We start from the raw sequence: 23,738 nt of genomic DNA on the forward strand, positions 1-23,738 counted from the left end.
AGTCAAATAGATCCCAATAGCTAGCTGTTGGTGACAAGCTAACCAGACTCATCTAGGCTACAAGCAGGAGCCATCTAGCTCCCAGCAATTTGGATCCCTGGGTGAAAGGCACTTTGAAATGAAGCAGGCAAATAACATCTTGTGTCTTGTGAGCCCGTAGCATCCCTTGGAATGAGTTTTTGGTGGATTTATGAGGTCACCAAATCTACAGGGTTTTTTGTCTCATCAGTTGGTGGCTGTTTATCGCTCATGTCACAAAGGTTTTATTGAGTATGTTTGTACTTGTTGTTTTTCATCAAAACCACAATGTAGATGCTCGTTTTTTAATATGAAATTGGACATTGTGTTCTTTTTTTTTTGCATGTTGAATTGGCTGTTCTGCTTGGAAATGAACAAATGCCGCCTGCGCGATGAATGCTCGTTAATGAGCAAGACCGTGCACAATGTCAAGTGCTGTGTACTTGACATTGGTGCGCGAGTTCAGCGCAGAGTCTGTTAGAACTGGATTCATCTGGCATCTAACAAATAAACATAACCTCGCCGCCATGACTCACGCGTTTTCATCCCACTGCAACTAATTTTAAATGAAAACAATAAGAAATAATAAAACCAACAGTTGCTCATATTGTTTCCAACAGTGCAGATTTTCTCAAGCACTCTAATAGCAGCTGCTTCTGAAAACCTAGATGCCCCTGGCTTTAGTGATTTTAGAAAGAAGGGAACGTTAATTGGAGATCAGGAAAGTGAGGCGCTCAGCTCACAGCTGTGGTTTAGAACTCCAGGTTCCAAACAGGTTGAGACACCCGCTGGTGGACCTCTCCATCTAGAGAGATGGTAATGCTAGTTCTCCGTTTTTTAAATCACCCCCTATCCTTCTTTGGCTTTAATATGACCCCCAGTCACCTTACATCGGAAACCTGAGTTGATAAAGTCCATTACACTCAAGTTGAGTTTGAAAACGCAGTTGGCCACCACTTGGTCTCAGAGCTAGATCAACATAAACACTCACGTTGTCCCCCTGCGGTCTACCTTTCCTCTGTGGTCTAAGCACTCAGTCTCTTTTCCCTTCAGTAATTATCCTCTGCACCTTACACACTTTGCGTTTCCAGCAATCTGTATTTGCACTGCTGCATTCTATTTACCATACAGACAGCCTCTAGCCATAGTCCTTTCCACGGTAGTCTGTTTCCCCTGCAGCAATTATACTGCCAGATCGGGATCAGTTTACCCAGGCATTCTTTTAGTGGTGTATCCCTCAACCAACAGTTGTATCTGCTCCCTGCCTGCGTGGTTGCTCCTCTTCTCTCTCATTTTGGGTAGGAATTGCTTTTCACAGTGGGTGCCAGATGCACCTGCCCATTGTTGTGCTTTTCTTTTAAATCGACAGTACGGTAACCGTGAAAAGAATGACAAGCTAAGATGATCTAGCCTATTTCTGCCATTCTGTATTATTATCCTTTCCTCTACAGCCTCTTCTCCTTGACGTGTATCCCGCCTTGAAATCCTGCATGAAGTCACTTCTGAGTGTGCAGTCTCCAACATCCCTCTTTATTCTTTCTTTTGCTCTCTTTTTTTCTATACAGTGTTGTTACCATTAGAGTGCCTGTCTGCTGATGTAGGTTATATGCCTTATGATAGGATCTCAACTGTCATCTTAGGAGGACGATTTCCTCTCTTCCTTTTGCCCAGCACACTTTCTCTTACACCATATTCTGTCACTTAAAGATGTCTATGTTGCTTGGTCCTGTAGTGTGGCACAGACATGTTCTATGTCTCAGCTGCAGACTTTCTCCTTCTCCTGCAGTAGATATGTTTGCTTAGTCCATAACTCACACCTGGCGAATTTCTTTTTCTCCTGAAACACTGCCAACCCTTCTCTGCCACTTGCCCCCTAGATGGGGTCCTGCAAGCGTCTGTCATTAGTCCCCTCCTTTTAACACTCTACACCTCCTCCCTCTGCAAACTTGTTTCCTTCTTTGACTTCGCAAATCTATTTGCTGATTATATACAAATCATCGTCTCCTCACCAATTTATACTACTGAGCTGCCTTATCTCATCACTACCTGCTTGTGTATATTTAATTGGATGGCTCTGTGTCGCCTTATGCTCAACTCTGCAAAAACTGAAGTAATCCTTCTGCAGGCCTTTGAGGCCATGTCCCTTCTTCCTTAGACATTCCTTCTGACCCCTTTACTACACCCACAAGACTTGCAATCTGGGGGTTCTCTTTCACAGTGACCTGAACATTTCAGCACGCCAACATCTTCACAGACACGACTGCCAAGCCTTAACCTCCTGAACAACCATAACATTTGTGCCCATTTCACCTTGCACGCCATCAAATACGAACTGCCACCCAGGATGTATTACTGCTCCACCCTCCTCCTGGGAATCTTCAGCTCCTACTTTGGTCATCTGGACAAGTCCTTGAACTTTGCTACCCGTACCCTCTACCTTCCACAATCCTCACCCCCTTAATGGACCATCTTCATTGTGGCACTAATCATAAAATACCCTTCTTGTTGTGTTCAAATCCATCCATGCGTTGTCTACGTGAGTGAATCTATCTCACCCTGTTCACACAAACACAAGTGCTCCTCAACCTAATTGTCCTCTGTCTGTCTTGCACTGCTTCCAGTTTATTCTTCTTCCTCCTTCTGGCTCCCAACCACTGTAACGCCTACACCCAAAAATTAAAATGATTCCAAGGGTGACTGGCTTCAGGTCATCTTCTCTCACCGAGTCTTATAGAGCAACAATCCCTGCAATGATCCCAAACTACTGTATTACATATCTGTAAGACTAGAATTACCTAAGATTTATTTTATGTCTTTCGATGCAGTCCACATGCATAGTTTCCCTCTCCTTCCCTCCATTTGGTTTAATATATTAACTACTATAGAAGTCTACAGCCAGCAATGGGGCTGCCCCCACCAAAAATATTGCATGTGCACATATCCTCTTGGTAAATCACTTCATTTTCAATAAATAAATAGAAATCTTCTGCTCCACTCCCTATTCTCCAATCACCTCCTCCCACAGCAGCCTCTTTTTCCACACAATATCACTCTTCCCACTACATGGTATCTTACCCGCAAGTTACTCTTTTATTGTGGCCAGAAACATGCTTTCTGGTATCTGAGCCACCAGTTTCAAACATCCATTGTGCGCACTTAGGCCTATGGAAGAGCTGCGCGCAATAAGAAATACAATAATGATAATAATTTAGTATGGAGGAATGTTTTTTTTCTTTAAATCGCAGCAACTAAACATTTTCTCCACAGTTGCCATTGATATGGGTTTACAGTAGCAGTCAGTAACAGTATATCGGTCAGGACACCTTCTTTAACTTTTCACTTGGTTCTTCTCGTTATCTGTTAATTATTAACTTCTTGTCCTAGAGTTGTCAGCAGAGTGGGTCAGGTTTCTGAACCTTATCAATCTGTGCCTGTGGAATTAGTTCCTACTTAGGAATTTCTCATTCTATCGGATCATTAGGAGTTGGTGCTTCAGATTTTTGTCTGTATCCCATATTCTGATAGCTCTTATCAGGATTTCACAAATCCCAATATTCCATGGATTGACTGTTCTCTGTCTCTCATTTTCTGAACAAGAGGGTATGTTCCCGGTCGACATAACTTCACACTTAGTGAGTTATTTTCAGTACACAGTCAATGTGTGTATAGTAGCCTCAAAAACTAAATACAGACGGGCTAAGAAGTGCCTATTTGTAAAATAGTATTTTATTTCATGAGACATATCCTGAAGTTTCATCGCAGGGTTTTTTACTGCAGATTTTTTCCCGAAAAAATCATCAGATTTTTTTTTGGGGGAGGTTACCCCACAAACCCCCCATCCCCTTTAATAATTTGTATATCCCCGTACACCCACACCCAATTTATATAATTTTTGAACCCCCCCCCCCCCAAAAATTCAATGATTTTTTTTTTGAAAAAAAATCTGGCCGAAAAACCCTGCGAAAAAACTGCAGGCGATGAAATTACGTCGTACCATCCTGACCAATAAGACCAGTGAGGAATTGATATTTACTAATATACATTACGAAAAGGTATATCTGCAAAATAATAAGTTCAAAGAAAGACCCAACTTTATAGTTGAATCACGGATCACATGACATGAAGAATTCTCAGTAGTACATCCATAGATTTAGAAAAATTTTCAACAGAATTAGTACAAACATGTATATCATTCGTCATGAATGTGAAACATAACAAATCGGGCCACAAATGATTGTGCCGAGCACTCAATAGGTCGCTCTTTAAAGGGAGGAAAGTCTTTTAGAGAGTAGGAGTCCTTGAATGAATCATTAGTGGAAACAGGGTCTATGTGCATCACGTTTCAGCACCTCTAATTTGAGCGCTTCCTCTGGACCAGACTTATATTAGCAGGACTTTGTTAAATTACAAAGAAAAGCGTTTCTAAGTACTATTTCCTTCTTTTTTAAGTGATGGATGCTACCAAATGAATGATATACTGAATGTCCTGCAGTGAGTCCAGTCACTTGTGAAAAGGCTGTGACAATGACTGCACCTCTTTTACTGTGCTATTGACCAGTGTGTGTAGCACTGTGACTTTAAGGAGAAGGAAAATCTTCATATTCCACATGACGGCACGGAGTGCCTGCAATGAGTCCATTCCCTTTCCAGTTGACTGCCAGTGGCCACCTCAGGCCGTTGCTCTGAGGTGGTGAAAAGACTTTCGAACCCGTGATTCAGAGGAGCAGGAAGACCAAACCCGAACACTGAGAAGGGCTCACGCGGTGCCGAAGGGTGTGCAGTGTCAGAGGAAAACGCCTTGTCGGGTAAGACTTTTCCGCTAACCGTGACACCATCAATGGCACCAGTAGACCCTGAAAACGTACTGGCCCCCGTCCAGGTAACAAGGTTAGGTGACTTGGCTGTCTCTACTGAAATAAATGTAACCCCCACAACTCCTGTAATTAAAAACGTGCAGAGGTTAGAACAATTTGGATTATATCGAAATGGGTCTAAAGTAAGCAGGGGAAATGAGAGAACAACTTTAAAAGAAGCATCAAATAATGCTGTAAGCGGCACTGACATAAGGTCAGAAGATGAAACACCAACAACTACAGCAACACCTACAGCCAGTTTCGTACCTCCACCTCTCAATTTTCGAAAACAGAGAGGCAACAACGCCTGATAATATTCTAAATTGACAAGAGTTTGGTTCTCCCAACTAGTGGCATGTACAGCCCTAAAGCCGCCCAAGAGGAAGTCGAGTGTACTGTAATTTCTGAACACAGGCTCTGGAAAGGTGTTTGGGAAGTGTAGTATTGTACCTATCTATTTGCACTGGGTGCACACAGTGCTGCTAGTAGAATACAGCTATGTCATATGGAATGTGATGGGACCTGAGGGTTCCAAGAACTACAGTTGGTAACACAGGATGGGAGAACCTTACTGAAAGGATGTCATCTGTTTAGCTCCCTGCCCCTTTCTATATAACTAGCCCTGTAACTCTGTAACTTATAAATAAACTTACTCCTTTTATATATACTGGTCTCCTGTGCCTTACCTGAATCCAGATGTCTTCTTACCATCCCCGATACTACAAATGGCGACGAGGATGGGATTAACAGGCGGTTGCTGGTTCCAGTTGGACTGATATATGTTTGCCTGTTGATCCCAAGATAAAAGGACCCACTGCAGTCCATTCTGCTGACTTCTGGCGTGATGATAATGCTATGGCAGAAGTCCATGATGAGCCCAGCAGTGATGATGCCCAGTGCCAGTTCCTATGAGGGGATTGGATAGGCCAGCAGTGGAAAAGATGCCCTGATGCCCTGAAATCGACGTGGCATAAGTCCTGTTGGGGATGGGAAGACACTTTCTCCCTTGCAGGCAGCCAGAGAAGTAATGATAAAATGCCCGTTTTCATAAAGGATAAAGGTACTGTGAAATAGCTGTGCACTGTTTGGGCAGGAGAAATGATATGGGGCACTCAGGCTGATGCAAGTTTTAAGCGGAGGCTTCGGTTTTCATTATATGTGTCTGCTTTCTCCATGAGTGATTGTTACTGCCAACTTCGACCGTTGGAAAGGTCACGATCCGCAGCTCTGTGTGGTTCTGCTGCTGTAAGGCAAATGATGACGTATTCATCATTGTGGCAGAGTATGGCGAAGTCACGTAAGGAAAAGAATGCTGCATTTCCAGGCATTCTAAAGCTGCTCGTAATAGTGCGGCCTTCCCTGGAGTTCCGAATTGTTATTTACAATGGAAACATTAGAAGAAAGGTCTCTCCTGCGTGGTCTCAACGTGATGACGTACATGGGAAGGACTGCTTTCTGTTTGGGTGTTCACCGTCTCGTATCAATGTTAACCTCCAGGGATTCATACACCGCGTTACGATGGAGATGTTTCCTGTCAATTTTAAAAGGAAAGCAGATGACTCGCAGTGCAACACCAGCGCTGCATCTGGAGCACAATGAAATGGGTTTTAATTAAAATGAGTGCCGATCCGTTTGCTGCTGTAGTTACAGTGTGTTGGCAGTACTTCATGGAGAAATGGACAAATTGACAGGTACTGTGTTTTACAAACCGCAGCGCTGCCGAGACAAAGTTAAAGGTTAATGATTTACTTCGCCATTAACCTGCCAGAACTTATTTATGGTACGAAATGAAGGGGGCATTAGCAATGCCTTCCACGCTAATGAAAGCAGTGTTTATTCCACGTGTAATTCATGGACATTTTACTTTTAAGTACAGAAATGTTTCGTGCTGATGTTTCATGTGTATTTTATGCACTTCAATCTATTTAAATGTTTACCAGTAATGAAATTTTATAATGCTTGCAACTAATAGGAACCTGTCAGTGTTGCCATAATCTGAATGTTTAGGGTATGTGCCATGGTAGTATATGTTACCGTATATTGATGCATATGCCAATATTTAAAAGAGTGATAGAGTGCAATTGGTGATTGCATTCACTTTATGAGGGAGAGTGGTTGTGTGTGTTTATGCATAACACTATATCACACCAACAACCTAACCAACAAACAACACAAAGAAAAAGAAAATGTTTTTTTTCCTGCGTGTAGTGTTTAACAATATTATAGGATTTTCAGGTCTCCAAATGCTGCAATTCATATATATTTGCAATGCATATTGATAATCTTAAATGTGTATCAATCCAAAGGGGAAATATGTTCATTAATGATATATTATCCATGATGTGGATTGTAATAAGTATAATTTAAGTGGCACAGCATCGTTCTGATGCCATGTTATAGTATAATATTTTGGCACAGCATCGTTCTGATGTCATGCAATACATGAGTGAAAACAATGAGTGATTTTCATGTTAAATGAGAAAGCCCTATGGTTAAATGTGACACGAATGTTGCGTGGTATGTATACAATTTTTGGGCATAGTACTTATGGCATGCATATTAATATATTACCGGTTTATTTTCCTTGGCCTAACATGTTTTTTTAAACTTTGGATGCTTTCAATTTTTGGCTGCATTCAAAACAATTTTGTTTTCAAAGATCTTTTGCACTTGGACTCAGATCTGATCAGTCTCTGTCGCAGTGTATTCTCTTCTCGCGCTGTTCTTTTCCAGCTGCGTTGTTTTAATGTGATCTTTGTTTTGTGAGTTTCTTTTCTGCATTTTCCCACTTTTCATTGTTTCTTATGGCAGGGTGTGTATGTGAATATGTGATGGCGCAAACCACAGGTGTTTCGGAGAGGAATGGTGGTGTATGTAGTTATGCAGTTATGGTTGTGAGGTATATGGTCCATATAATGTTAGATAGTTTCTGATGGTTGCCTGAGTACGCGTTTGTGCTGGGTGTGGCAGACCCTTGTCTCCATGTGGCAGGTGGAGTGGGAGGAGATACGCTTTGATGGTTGAGAGTGTGGCAAGGAACCTATGTGCTTGCAGGTGGCAGCTGTGAGGCCAGGGAGTGGCAGTCCCAGGCAGGTGGTGAATTGTGTACTTGATTGTTTTGATTGTTAGTTACGTGAATGTGGATACGCTTTCTTGGTTGTGAATGTTGTATAGGTTTTACGGATTTCCAGGAGTGTGTAATTTTGAGAGCCTCTTTTAATGCTTGGTTTGTAATGCTTTGTTTGGTGTTCAATTGAAGAGAGGGAGATGTGTAGTATTGTACCTATCTATTTGCACTGGGTGCACACAGTGCTGCTAGTAGAATACAGCTATGTCATATGGAATGTGATGGGACCTGAGGGTTCCAAGAACTACAGTTGGTAACACAGGATGGGAGAACCTTACTGAAAGGATGTCATCTGTTTAGCTCTCTGCCCCTTTCTATATAACTAGCCCTGTAACTCTGTAACTTATAAATAAACTTACTCCTTTTATATATACTGGTCTCCTGTGCCTTACCTGAATCCAGATGTCTTCTTACCATCCCCGATACTACAGGAAGCCCTGTGATGGGAACTCCTCACGTCTAGAGTAAAGAGCCGCCTGTAATCAGTAATAGAGAATCTCTCAAACAAGAAAGTACACTGCAGTGGCATCCCTAAAGTGGGACATCAAAAAAAATTGGCCGAATGATCAAGCTCGTAGACTCAGGACGTATGTCCCCCCCTGGGTGTCCATTCAAATAGACAGGCCCCATTAGATGAGGGTCTGATACCGCCCAGAAAGGACAGTGCAGAGAACATTTCGGCCCACAGTAGATCTTTAAAGCTAACCTGGGAGACCTTGGAAAGGAGCTATGGATGACAAGAGAGAGGGGTCCTTTAACACAACCCCTGTACAGGGAGTCATTGGCTACCCTCCCTTGCCCGGAACCGACCAGGAAGCAACACAAAAGGAGGGATATGAATAGGAGATCTTCCCAATGAAATGGTATGGACTTCCACAATGCCTTGTCTCAAATGTCAACTTTGACCATCACTCTAGCTCTGTTTCTTAAACTGTTCGAGGCCATCAGCCATACCTTGAAAGATCGTACTACCCTGATGGCAATGCTCCATTTTAAGATCTATACGAAGGGTTTTATTACGGGGGTAAAAGCAGCAGTGGACGACATCTGCTGAAGGGGGAAGCAGACTGAAGACGGATCCACAATAACCCTTGATAAACAGCAACTCGAAACTAACGCTGACTAACACACACGGTCCAAGGCTCGTCAGAACCTACGAGGCTGCTGACCCCAAGGCAGAGTTATGGGGATTCAGTGTTACTGCAAACTAATGACTTGTCTTCACCCACAAACATCAGGGATTAATTGGAGTTGGTGGTGTTGGATTCTCTGACCTAGAATACTCCGACCGTGAAGAATAACAAGGCTAAAAACAGCACGAAGACACTTACATTAAATGCATACCCGATGTTTGGTCCAAAAAGAAGGAAATGAAGATCCATTATAAAAAGCAACAACTAAACAGCAAAGATCGACAAAAGCGGTCAAATCTAATGATACAAGGGCTTTCCTGAAGAATCTTACTATATCTGCATAGGCAGACCCAAGAGGGAAGCCGACAGGTAAAAAGCAAAAAAAAGGATAGCGCAAACACTGCTGGTGAGGTCAACAAAAAGTGATGGAGACCTATCAAGAGGTTGAAACAGAGAAGTGGCACGCAAGTGGGCTATTGGGCTGCGGGAGACTCTTGTGCTGAGGATGTGCTTCATCTGTGGACGTTGGATCTTTTCCTACCTAAGTGAGTGAGTCGGCAAGAGGAAGCACAGTGGGCCTTTTTCCTGTGCAACACGCTTCTTTTTTGTGGACATTGGTGAAGCACCGTAGCCCAGAGCTGGGACTTGTTCTGGGACCTGTTCTGGGACTTGGGGACTTGTGTGGGTGGCCACGAGGGGCATTGAAACGCACCACTGATTTCCTCTTTCTCTATTGCCTTGCCGAGTTAGTTTTCTGTTTCTATTCTTTGGACCCCGCCTCCCGCCCACGGCCCCGGCACCTATGTGCATTTAACTCCCAGTGCTAGCGCACCCGGAAGTGGCACGCAAGTGGGCTGTTGGGCTGTTTGGGTGTGCGGAGGCGGCGGGCCTGAAACCTTAACCTGTGGTTAGCAGATTCCCCCACTTACCTCGTTTTTCCCCTATCTGTCCAGTTAATTATTACAAATCTAGGGCATTATGTCTACTGTGTTACGCACTGGTAAAATCTGTGCACTAAAGACCCCGGTGCTCCCAACAACCGTGGAGAATAATTTGATATTGCAATGTGTGGGGACAGAGATAAAGCAAATCGGGGTATCTCACGTTATACAGGAAGTATGCCCCCTGGAAGAGGGGATTGAAGTACAAAGGCCTGCGGTCCCACTATTTTGTATTATTACTCAGGAAGAGAACTCCGGTTAGCCAATGTGGAGGAAGATGAAAGGGGAAAAAAGGAATGCTATTAAGTAGGAGGTGGAATTTTCCTACATGCACTCACAATTACACACAAAATTGGGTGCACAATCTTTGGGGGAGGAAGACATATCCTTCGTGCCAGCAGGTCTGTCCTTTGATTCTCAAATTCCCATTCAATCGAGCTTTGTTAGTGTAAGAGAATCAACAAATCAGAAATGTATTGAGGGTACAGACACCATGCCAAAGGATATAAACTTAGATGTATCTATGATGGGTCAAACAGTGAGGACGGAACTGGGTAAGCGCGCTAGGCTCTCAAGGGGTCCTTCTACACTTGTTAACGCAGCCCGAAATGGAATTGACCAGGTACATCCATTTAATACACTTCCCCAGTTGAGGACCCTTACTCCTTACAGAGTCTTCTCAGCGAATGCAAAATTTTCTCTACCCTCTGCCTCTATATTTACAAATATACAAGAAGGGTGGGGTGAGGAACCTAAGACCATTAAGGGGGCTCAGGGGGGACACTTGCCGCTGGAAAATTTGCCGAATACTGCGGTGCCCTCATAACAATCCTCCAATCTCAGGAGTATCGCTTACGAGCTCCCCAATTAATGACAATAATGATAAATTCGAGGAGTCACTTCCAGTGATTTCAAGGATATTGAACCTCCTAGATAAAGGACACGAGCTTACACACTGGGAGATGAGAGACCTAAAAAGAATTGTACTTGGTACCCAAATAAAACTCAGCAAAGTGGAAGGTTTCCTCATGGCCAGAGAGGAAGCTAAGGCACTCAAAATAAAGACAGATATTCCATCACCGCTAAAACCAACTAATTCGCCAATATGATTGCTATGGGTAATGTGATGAATAAGGCTAAGGAAAAGAATGGAAACAACGTCCAAAAGCCTGAATTAGAAGGGGGGGGAAAAGGATCATGGAGGCCCTCAAGGATCTCTCTGTGAAAATGTCCATGTTGGAACAAGGTATGCAAGTATTGATAGGGAGCTCAGTCATAGGAAAGCCCTCGGGGACTCTCTTGCCTGGAAGGGAGGGGGACTCCAATCCCACTGACACAACTGATAGTCCATCCGTCCTAATTAAAATATTGAACTCTGTAGATGGCTCAGGGCCAAAAGAAAAACAAGAGGACGAAAGTGTCAGTGGAAATGGTTTTTTACTCTTGCGACGGCAAAAACGTTTGGCACTAAAAGCAAAAAAAAGGCTAATGAAGAAGGGATCGCTCTCTTCTAAGTCAAACATCCCTAAAAAAAGAACTGAAGATGCCCCCTAATGAAGTTGCCCTATCTGATCTTAAACAACTGAATGAGGAGAGTAGGAAGGCCCTACAATTAAATAATGATGATACTCTGAAATCTATCCCAGAAGAAACTCCGGGAAATAGTAAAAATTAAAATAAAACAAAACTGAAAAAAACAAAAAATAGTGACAAACAGGAGGGTGGAAGGAAACTTATCGCAGAGGATAAGATAGAGGGTTTAGATAACGAAAAAGAAATGCTGCAACAAACGGGGGGGGGGATAACAAGGAAGTAAAACAGTTACAACTCTCTAATTTCTACAAGGTTTTGGAGAAATCGACTTCCAGAAAGATATTGCGTCAAGATGCCTGTAACCTTCTGGCTGATCGTCCTATGACCTCAGCAGAATCAAACAGATTGGGCTTTTCCTCCTTACCCTCAGTCCAGACCTTAGTCCCTCCACCTCCCGGGACCTCAAATTGCTCGGGCATAGATCTAATAGAGGGGAATACGAAGCCCATTATTGAGAAACCCCTCCCTCAGAGATACAGGAATGAGGGGCATACATTTCCCTCGAATGAAAACCAACAGTCCCTGATAGGGAACGAGGGACTTAATTCGTGCCTACCAGATACCATAAAAAGGATTATGATGAACTTCTTCCCTGACCCTGCACTACCTGGAAACAAGGCTATGATGGGAAGGGACCCCGGGACAAGGAAAACACTAGTTGGGCTTCGAGTAAATTGCCTACCGATCCTGTCTCGGGGGGGGGGGGGGAGCACAGAAAATGCACAGCCCCACGGGAGGGAGGAATATGTGAGGGCACCTATACAGCCCAGCAATGAACATGCAATGCCCCAATCTACAGGTACACAGGATTCGAGAAACCCTGTTCAATATGAACCAGCTAGGTCGCTTCATATAAAGGACAGTGATCTAAGGAATACAATGTGGTGGAAGGTTTCCTTTCCGGAATATCCAAGCATCCTCCTGTATAATCTGTGTGACATTGGAGGACCATCCTCCTTGAACAGACCGCGCATTCTGTCACTTTTTAATGAGGTGCCACGTTTGAGGCTGATTGCTTCGGCGGATATCTGTTTAGTGGACTTTATTCATCCCTCACGCCTAGATCATGTCCGTATCGTTCCCAACTCACAAAAGATCTTTGATATGATAACTCAGGAGACAGAACAATTTAATAGAATGGGTTATGATATCCTGATCTTTAGTAATGGCTGGGAGAATGGAAATGCTCATATGCACGAAAAAATAAATTCTAACATACCAAGGGACGAAGTTAACACACGAGAGGAAACTAACATGGCCTATAATGGGGAGGAGGCTCAGGACTGGACTTGGCTTGCGCTGTCCTTAAGAGAGTTAATCTCTGAAATCCAAAAGATGAGGCAAAAACTTTAGTACTGTAAATGGAAAATCCTACTGGAATTTGCTCTCATGGAACTCAAGGGGTTACTCGAATTTGGTGAATTCGGGGGTTCTTGGTGCAAAACTCAAACCATTAGACCTACTCTGTATACAAGAGACATGGCTTACCAGCGCCTTGCACTTAGATGGTTTTGCTTGTAAACATCTTTCAGCCAAAACGGGGATTCGTGGGAGACCGTCTGGTGGTCTTCTCACAGCTGTCAAAATTGTATCAGGCACACAAGTCCTGGAATCAATGGAATTACTGAACTTTGCTCTGGCTATTGTTTTGGAACATGGGAGTTATCCACCCCCCCAATTGATCCTTGTGCTAAATATTTACTGGAATCCCCTTGTTCCATTGGGTAACGTTATACCTCATTTGAATAACTGTATATCTTCCATGTTGCTCAAATATAGAGGAATAGACATCATAATTGCAGGGGACTTAAATTCAGAAATGAGATATGGCCAAGACATTGCGAAAAAGATGGGTGTGTCAGTAATAAATTCCATGCAGCCCATGAAAAATGTGGAGGGCGGCCCATTTGCAATTAAACAAAAGCTAATTAATGGTGAGATTTGGAGGAATTTATTTGAATACTGGGGACTTAACCATATTAATGGTCTCTTTACATCCTCTCTGCATGAGCATAAATGGTCGAACAGGGTTGTTAAATCGCAGATTGATCACATCTTTGTCTGAATCCTTATCTGCTCTATGTTCAGAATTATTGATAAATGATACCAACATGAGTGACCACAGATTTTTGGCGATTAAAATGATAACCAACACCACAACTCCTAAACAAAGCATTATGCAAAAGCAGTCTATAGTGTCATGCGGTGGAAATCGCATAACCTGGCATGAGGGAAATGTTAATAAATTTAACATCGTCTTTGTTCAAGAATATAATAACACGTCATTGTCGAAAAGACTTCAATGTTTCTCTGTTTCCAACTTTACGGATCACATCAAAGACTTGATAGGGAGGTCGATAAAAGAGAGAAAACAAGGCACTGTTAAACCTCTTTATGTACACGCCTACGACCCTTTGGTAAGGAAAAAAATAAATCGCCAAATTAGAGCAACCCTGAAGGATAATTTGACTCAAACAGAAAAAAGGAAAATAATTCTACAAATTATTAAACAAGCAAAAAAAAACTGGATGAAAAATCATAAGCTGGTTCTTCAAAACAATGATAACATTAATATGCTAGAGGCACTCAGGGGTTCGTCGGGGCGTGAGTTCTAGAGCATGATAAACAGACTGGAAAAATGTCAGGTCACTATTCAATCTGTAAATGTACAGGAAGCAACCTGGGGAAAACACTTTTCCGCTTTATATAAAGGTAACATGGAGATGACAAATGAACTTTTAATCATAAAAAGAGGAACCTGGAATTTTGATTTCTCAGTCGCAGACATCGAATCCCAGATTGAGAGGGCAAACAAATCAAAGGCAGCTGGTCCAAACGGGTTGACTAATAATACATTAAAGAGGTCCTCGGAACTTTGGGCTAAGTCTTTATCCATTCTATTTCAGTCCATAACACAATCCAAGGTAATACCTCATTCCTGCAGAATATCATATGTCGTCCCGATATACAAAAAGGGGGATAGAACCTGCCCGACCTAACTACCGTCCTATTTCGGTTATGGATGCCGACTCGAAAATCTTTGCGGGGCTGGTACTACAGAGAATCGAGGAGTGGGCAGACTCTAATAATATCTTCCCCCCACAACAGTTTGGTTTTCGAAAAGGGATGGGAAGGCAGATAGGGGGTTTGGTAATTTGTCTTCTTTTAGAAAAGGCCTCTAAAAAAACTGCATCTCCAACATACCTGGCGTCAGTAGATCTTTCGCTCGCCTTCGATAAGGTGGACAGGGTGCGACTCTGGACAAAATTAGCCCAAATGGGGCGCCATTCCGAGTAATCTGCACGAGGACTCCGCAATTGAAGTGAGATTGAACATGTCTGGCAACCTCTCTAAAACAATTCAAACCTATAACGGTCTTAGACAAGGTTGTCTGTTCGCTCCTACCCTTTTCAACCTCTACACGGCTAATGTAAACGGACCTCTTACGACTTTTTCACTTGTTTCCGCCAGTGTAGAGGGAATAAAAATATTCTGGAATGCATATGCCGATGACCTCCTCCTGGTTGATAATACCCCGTGCGTTTACAATGCACACTTACAGCTCTGGTAACATACGTTCATGAAAATGCACTTGTTATAAATGAAAATAAATCGGTGGTAATATCCTTTACAACCAGGAAAAAGACTGTAAAATATAACTGGTGAATAAATGCATGTACCCTTGTAAAAGTAAGATCTCTTGCTTGGCTTTCCAGTCTTTGGAACTGCTTCCACGCAATTATATTGGAATTTCTATCTTGAAAAGGTGGATAAACTTATCCCTCAAATGAGGAAGGTCGCCAATAAATATTGTACATTTTCCGTCACTCCCTTGATCAGGTTTTACAACTTGAAAATTGTACCAAAAATATTATATGGTCTCAAAATTTTACCTTTGAAACATCACGCTTGGTCCAGAAAATAGAATCGAAAATATGGCGGAAAATCATCTTTTATTTACCTCAGTGTGCCCGTTTCAGCAATTCGTTATGAATTAGGCCTCACGTCTTTAAAACTGAGAGTAAAATGGAAAAAAATAGTACTGAACCGGAATTTTATGATATCTAAGAATAATTCCTTATACACCTTACTGGGCTGTAAATTGAGAACGGGTACTAGTGACTCGAAATGGATGTTGAAGCTACATAAAGATTATGTAGACCTTCTGTAGTCCATCAATGTAACACATGCAATGTTAACTCAAAACCCGGTGGGCGTGAAGAAGCGGTTACAATGGCTGGACTTGGGTAAGTACTATGGATATGGTGGTCGCATCGAAGATCTACAAACAACTAATTGCAGAAGGGAAAGAATTAGGTAGGTTGGATTCTTACCTGATTAAATTCCTGGACCCAACTAGGAGAGCTGTATACTTATGCTTTCGCTTTAATGTACTACCAACGGGGGAAATAGTAGAAATTAGATCTCGTACTGGCCAAAAATTCCCCTGCCGCTTCTGCCACTGTGAAAACAAGACGGAATCACTTGAATACTTACTCCTCTATTGTGAAATAATTGCACCTCAGCGACTTATTAACTTTGGTAAATTTGTCCACGATACCTCGAGGGTGCTGTCTAAAACGTTATGGTGGTACATGCTGCATGGGAAGTTAAATGCCCTAAAATTGGCTGTGGTAAACTTCTTAATTGAAGTGTGTGGCCTGTCATCTACAGAATACAAAACTAGTATTGTAAAGAATCTTGACTTGATCCCAGTATCGACATGAATGCATAGCGCAGTGTTTCCTATTTTTCTGCTTTTTTGTGTTCCTTGTCTTCCATTTTGATGTAAATATGCAAAATTAAGCAGAAGCTCCATTTGATCTGTGTATTTATTTGAATGAAAATTATGTCTTTTAGGTTATCTGTTCTCTCTGGTTCCTTAGAGGAAAATGTTCATTACTCATAATGAAATTGTACATTGTTTTAGAATGGCTAAATAATTGGTATATAGCATATTGTTTTAAGCTTTCTACATGTTTTTATTTGATTTTGTAAAGGTTTATTTTGTATAAACCACATAAAAAAAATTAAAACAAAGAAACAGAGAACTTGTTAAACTTATCCACGTATTCAGTAGAAGAGGAAATAGAGGACATTAACGCCGAACAACTTGATAATATCCTTCCAATAATGAAAGAACTATCTGACCGGACGAGCCAGCGACCCATTGAGAACATTCAAGTGTGTTCTTCATCTAATCAGTGGAAAAAACGATCTTTGATAACGCCAGACTTAAAGTGGCTGGTAAACTAGGAAGGGCAAAACGAACGCAAAAGGACCCTCAACCACACAAAGATGACTAGGGTTTCAGACATGGACGAAAGCCATATTGTAGTCAAAACAGAAGAGACCGGGGCCTTGCAGATGCACAGTACACCCTTAAGAGCTAATTGATGTCCGGCACTGAGGTCCTCTGCGACTACAGATCGTTAAAGTCGATAGTTCTAAAGTCAAACCCTTCTTCATTATTGTGGAGAAGAGAGCCTTAGCCGTTACCAAATTCAGAGCCACTGGAAACCTGGGTGCAGAAATAAACTTCACACGACAGATGGAACTCCAGTCTGGTGCTCTTAGAATAATGCCAGTTAAAAAACTGTGAATTTGGCCCTGCATGAGAAAAGGAAATCGCACATAGTTGAGGAAGTTGCACCAGGAAATTTAATCGAGCGTGCCTCAAGAGATGAAATGAGCTACTCAACTGACGTCTGACACATCAAAATTCGCAATCAACCCCCAGGACAGACAAACCTCATTAAAGCTGAGTTGTAGATAGACAAATTATCACAGAAGACATTGCAGTGGTAGAGTTTGCACATGAAGACAGGATGGATATAGTATACATTCATCTCCGCTCAATTGTAGTAAAACCGATGATACTAGATGCAGAGGTGAGTCTGCAAACGCTCGGGTTTGAGCTCACAACTTTGAATAAACCACCAGAAACCGAGCGTGTGCAAACTACATTGCAGATGGAACGTGGATTGAATAACATTGCTAGGAGCAATTCCAGAATACCTACCCTAATGAAAGCAGGGGAAAGAACAAAGAACGGCACAGCACTTGAAAATATAGTAAGGGTGCCGGGGACAAGACTGTTGGAAGACTGGGCCGATTGGTCCTTCCTCCACCGAGATCTTATACTGACTATGAAATGCAAGCAAACTGAAGGGTATGTGAGGAATGTCGAATTTTAAAACCATAGGCCCCATCAAATGACAAAGGAAGAATCGTGGTCTTGGTTCCCTGAAACACTACTGGGCTCTCATGGCCATTAGCTGAGAAGCGAGGAACAGAAAGAAAATCTTGTATCGGCCTCATGGAACACCAGAGACTTCTCGCACCTGATGGCAGAGGGTGAGATAAAATGGAACTCCTTTGATCTTATTTGCTTTCAAGAGACTTGGCTACGGAATCAGCCCTCTGTAGATGGTTTTTCTGTTTTTGCTAATCCTGCTGTGAGTGGAAGTCGGGGGAGGCTGGGTGGTGGTCTCTCGAAGTAAGTCTTTGACTATAATCAACATATATTGGAACCCCCTCCTAGTCGAATCAGCTGAAAATATAAAGATCTCGGGATTGATTGACCCATGTAAGCTAGTGGAGCCGCACAGGGAAAATTAATTCAAAAAGACATCAGTTTCTACTCCCTCAAGGCAAAGAGGTTTGACATTGATGAACCTGATGTATTGTAGAGATCTTCACATTATAAACAGCCATTTTGAAGCTGATGTAGTAAGTCGCCCGATGTGGGCGAGAGGAAATCAACATTCTACAATAGACTAGATATTAGTTTCCAGGGAGTTGCTAGGGCACATTGCCTCTTGAAATTGTGCCGTCGGATGTTAGTGATCACCACTTGTTAAAAGTAAGCTGCAACCTGAAATGGCAAATAACGGTTGCTGTTTAAAAATGCAAAAAAGGAGAAGTCAAACGTTTGGTTTCCCAGTACGAAAGCAGAATACCCCTCCCAGGGAGACAGGAGCAAAGGGGGGTCAACTAATAATAGAATATGCCCCAATTCTGCAAACGTAGTACAACTCGAGTAGTGTTGGTAAAGGTAGACATTGGCACTTTTATGATAACCAAGTGGTCGAGATGAGGAGGGAGCTGAGGAGAAAAATCTGCCTTACCAAACTCTCTCAAACAGGGAACCCAGATACTGTAATCAAGAGACTGAAGAATAACTATAAATACTGGCTGAATGAACATATGTTTTTGTAACAAACCGGGAAGATGCAGAAAGAATGTTGTCTGCAATATGTAAAAAGCAAACAAAAGAGATCTGCAATTTAATTAAATTGACGGGCACTGTAGAGAAATTACAGCAGATAAACAGAGTGTCTCATACGGAATGGACGGAACATTTTAGAAACATATATTCCGATCCTTGCCCAGATGCACAACTAGGGAGGAGAAACCAGTCTTTGTGGAAGATGGACTTTGACCAGAAAGAACTAGTCGGATTAATAAAGAGGGCAAGTTCTTCCGCTGTGCCCGGACCAGATGGTTTCTCAAACGTGGTCCTAAAACTCCAGAGTTATGGGCCACACTAATTCCATCAATATTGACCAACATAATGATCTCACAGAATATTCCATCAACATGGAGGCAGGCAACCGTGGTGCCGATCCACAAGATTGGCAACAGGGACGACCTGAAGAACTATCATCCCCTTGCCTTCTTGGACGTCATTGGTAAAATGTACGCCTCTCCCCTCCTGAAAAGACTAAACAGATGGGCGCAGAAAAAAGGTTACTCAGACCCTTTCCAGACTGGATTCTTTAGAGGTTTGGGGACCACCGCACCCATTTTTATACTCTCAGCATTGAAAGGTAAAGCTCTGATAAAGAAATACAAAATCTACCTGGCGTTTGTAGATTTAGCCAAAGCCTTCGACAGCATTAACAGAAGAAGGTTGTGGACTAAACTACAAAAATGGCACTGCCCAAAAGGATCTGGTGGAGCAGTTGAAACATCTACATACGGACACACACTAAGAATACGTCTAAACAAGGCGGGCCTATTAACAAAGAAAATACCAACATGCAGAGCCGTTAAACAAGGGTATCCGTTGGCCCCTGTATTGTTCAACCTATACTTGTCTGATCTGGGACCCTACATGAGAGAAACTAGATTTTTCTGCCAGAAATCGGCGGAGGACTCTGCTGGCGACCTAGTCCTGCTGGACCATACTGAAATAGGGCTTCCGAGACAATTTAGAAGGTTGGAAGAGTACGCTACAGGAAATAACCTAGAAGTCAACGCAGGTAAAACAAAGATCCTGACTTTGGAAAAGGATCAATGCAGGAAGAAACCCCAAGCAAAATGGTTTTTAGGTTCCTCAAAAATCAAGCAAGTTGCTTCCTTTAAATATCTTGGGATTCGCATTGGGAAGGGCAAAATCGAAGTTAAAAACATGGCTGCCCACAGAGGAAAAGCAGAAATGCTAGCGAATCAAGCGCCCATTGTAAAAAAGAAATTCTGCAAGTTCTTTGATTCCAATCCTGGAGTTTTACAGACAAAGGCGATGGGCACCTTGACATTTGGATCTGACGCACTACCCGCTTTTCCAATAAAACACTGGGCATTCCTGGAAGGTCTCTTTTGGAAAAGGGTCCTTGGCAACCCAAAAGCTACTCCTATCCAGGTCATCAGAAGGTAGCTTGGCCTAACCTCATTGAAAGCAATGGCTGATTGGAAGTCACCGATTTTCTTTGGGAAATGTTCACAAGGTGCCCCAGCGCCTATTCTGCTGTTAATAAAAAAAGAGCTTGAAGGAGGAGCAGAAGTCCTGGTTAAGCGTTGGGTTACTGGCTCAACTCAATTCCTCGATGGAGGAGTTAAAAACCCAAATAAAGTCAAGCGGAAAATGTGGGAAGCGGACTAGATCCGAAAGCATGAAGAGGTCGAACAACTGGGGGAAATCCTAGAATACTTGAAGAAATTCCCTAGCCCTTACTACCAAGCACAATTCATGATCATGAGGATCAGATTAAACCTATGTAGCACCAAAGAAGTGCTATCATCAAGAGCACCGAAGGACCTAAAAGATTCCACATGGAGGTTCTACAAGGCAGAGGGGGCACCACTGGAAATCCTGCAACATATTTTCTTGTTTTGCACTGCTCTGACGAAGCCGAGGACAAAGTACTTTTTTGAAAATACAGCATCATTCTCAGCTGATGAATGGTCGAGCAGATTCTTGAGGAGGGAAAAGGCTCCCTTAATTATTGCAGCAGTAACATTCCTGAATGAACTTTGGGACAGACTGAGATCGGAACAAGAAAGCAGTTGATAAGGTTCACGCTCATGTTTGAAGGTTATGGGTTGCCAGCATCATCCAGACTCAGGAATGGTGCCCTGTACGTTGTTGTTTTTTTTTCTTTTGCTAAAAGTTTGTAACAAACTATAATGCAATAAATAAAAAAATAACTTGTTAAGAATAGTCTCTTATGGAATGTATTCCTAAGAGATTAACACATCACGAGACCGACTTTCACTTTAGGATTGTGTCATATTCCTCTTTTTAAACTGCATCTAGAGAGTGTAAGGAACCAAAAATAAATGATGGATATTTTATTATTGAATAGCCAAGTGCAGATTAAATGTTTCTAAATGCATAAAACGTTGTGCTACATATTGTTACGAATAGGGACTGTCCGTCCCTTCTTCCCAGAGGGGAGACACCCCCTATGAGGCTAGGGAGGTGAGACCACTTAGAAAGACCCTCCCTAGGGTTATGGGCATGTGGGACCTCACTGGAAGTGACTCCCCTCATTATCTGCCTACATGTGAATTGGAAAGTCAGTTGTTACTTCTGTTTTGAATCCACTATACAGCAACATTTCTTCAATCTCTTTGGCTTGGGGTAATGCTGGATCCCGCCTGAACTCCCCAGTCAAAGAGCAGCAACACACCACTTTTATTTGTGATACTATTTTGTATTCACCAAATAGTGACATTTCCTCAAACTCTTTGGCTTCAAGTAATGGTAAATCTCACCTGAACACCACAGTCAAAGAAAGGTGACACACCCCTTCTGTTTCTGATGACATACATAAAACCATAAAAACTTTGAATCGGGGAGAGAGAATACTACACGGAGGAGACCCTCTGACGGAAGGAGGTCTAGGAGTGGCGTGGCCACATTAGACTCCGGAGCCAGCGGTAGTGTGGAGAGTGAGCTGATCGCTAGCAAGAAGCCACAAGGCTGGCGTCCTGTACGGAAAAGAGGCTGAACTATCGAGAGAGACTAAGCTTGTTGGAGAGACCGACTAGTCTGGTGGCATGACTACACGGAAGCCGTGGTGGGCTGAGGTCCCGTTAACTGATGGCGAGACAAGTCTGCAGTTGAGAAGTCGGATCCCCAATCTCCACACGAGAAGTGCAACAACTGCCAAGCAGAGTAAGGGAAGCGTCAGCTCCTGAAGAGGTAACACCGCTAAGAGGGGCGAACAAGGGTTATGCGAGCCAAGAAAACCCAAATGCTGGAAGAGGGCAGACACCAACCAAAGCTTTGTTAGAGCAAGCCTATATGAGCGTCAAAGGGCTTCGGAGAGCCCAACAGAGTCAAGAGACTTTGTTAGTAAAGGCTGGGAAAGCCACGAGGGTTACGGGAGCCACGAAAACCTGGATGTCCGATACAAGAACCCAGTAAAATAAGCCAACCCGGGGCAAAAGGGCTTTGGAGATCCCGAGAGAATCAAGAGCTTTGATAGTAGAGGCTGGGAAAGCCAATAAGGTTACGGGAGCCAGGAAAACCTGAAAGCTAAATACAGGCAGACACCCCACCAAGAGCCCGCTATGGTGAGATGACCAGAGGGAAAAAGGGCTTTGGAGAGCCCGAGAAAAGCAAGAGACCATAGCATCCATGGCTGGAAAAGCGAGAGAGTTACAGAAGCCAGAGAAAGCCGGAATATTGATGTGGGCAGGCGCAAAGCAAGACCCTGCAGGAATATACACATAAAAGGGGGAGTGAACCTTGGAGGAAGCCCTAGAAATACAAGCATTGCAAGAGAGGAATTGAAGAACTGTTAGAAACCTTCTTTTGGAATGAGATCTAGGACTTGATAAACTTTTAAACTCTTCTGTTGGAGTGTGATCCAAACCTTTGGGCCCGTCCAGAGGCAAGAATAAAGGCTATTGCTCCAGCTTTATTATTTTTTCCAAGTGGTAGTGCCAGTTAGATATTAGGATTTTGTCCAAGAACTGTTAAATTAGGGACACTGGGTGAGCACCATTAGCTTTACTTTTGTTCTGCTGTGAACTTCCTGCATAGCAGCAGGGCTAGACGAGGCTTTTTCTTATTAATTGAATAAAAAACGCAACCTGTCAGTACTTAGTCCAACTCCTCCTCTTGGTTCGCCACAATACCCATATCTATTGTAAATGTAATGTGTGGTGCCGGTATGCTTAGCAACAGAACAAATCAAGAGAGATCTAGAAAAACAAGGAAAGTTACCTGAAGTCACTTAGAATAGGGAGCATAAATTAGGCATATTAAAGCATAATGGCCCCTCTATGTTCAAATTCTCGCCTTGAATGGTAGTTTTGGGCATCCTATAATTGAGTTTTGTGTGCGATCATGCAAAGCTTTGCTTTATTTAAGCTTCAAAAGCTGCAAGGAACCGCAGATTCTCCTTGGGGTAGTGACGTCATCGCGAGCATATGGACACAATGACGTCATCACGCAGGCGAATGCGGTCGCCATGTTGGGAGAATTGTACACAGTATGTATTGTGTACTGGTGCTTTTGGAATTCTAAATCTTTTAAGAAATGTATTTAAACAGTAAAAAGATGGTATAACACACTATGGCATTTAAAAATGTAAAGGTATTGGTGATATATATAAGGAACATTGTGCTACATGTCTACACTTATTATTAGTTCTTATATGGTGCCTGTATTGTTAGATACCAATGAACTGACAATATGTAACTGTAGTTAACTTAGGGAAGAGAAATCTTCATTAGGACCTTCTCGTTGTGTTCTAACATACTGGAAGCACGTTAAACCACATGCCCATACCTAGTGACGATTCTAGTGTGGTGCAGGTTTTCTTGTTAGGGACTA

At 42.6% G+C, this 23,738-nt stretch overlaps 1 protein-coding gene and 1 long non-coding RNA gene across 5 annotated transcripts in view; one reads left to right on the top strand and one right to left on the bottom strand.

The window, feature by feature from the left end:
• The window catches only part of LOC138453493 (uncharacterized), a 49,386-nt gene extending 43,168 nt beyond the window's left edge, over positions 1-6,218 (bottom strand). Inside the window, exon 1 of the long non-coding RNA XR_011260441.1 lies at positions 5,558-6,218. This is a non-coding gene — a long non-coding RNA (uncharacterized lncRNA). The remainder of the gene's footprint in view (positions 1-5,557) is intronic.
• The window catches only part of USP45 (ubiquitin specific peptidase 45), a 3,631,241-nt gene that overhangs the window by 907,533 nt on the left and 2,699,970 nt on the right, over positions 1-23,738 (top strand). The window lies entirely within an intron of this gene.

Source organism: Ambystoma mexicanum, chromosome 4p (genome assembly GCF_040938575.1).
Source record: "Ambystoma mexicanum isolate Mex_15411 chromosome 4p, UKY_AmexF1_1, whole genome shotgun sequence".
Lineage (NCBI taxonomy): Eukaryota > Metazoa > Chordata > Amphibia > Caudata > Ambystomatidae > Ambystoma > Ambystoma mexicanum.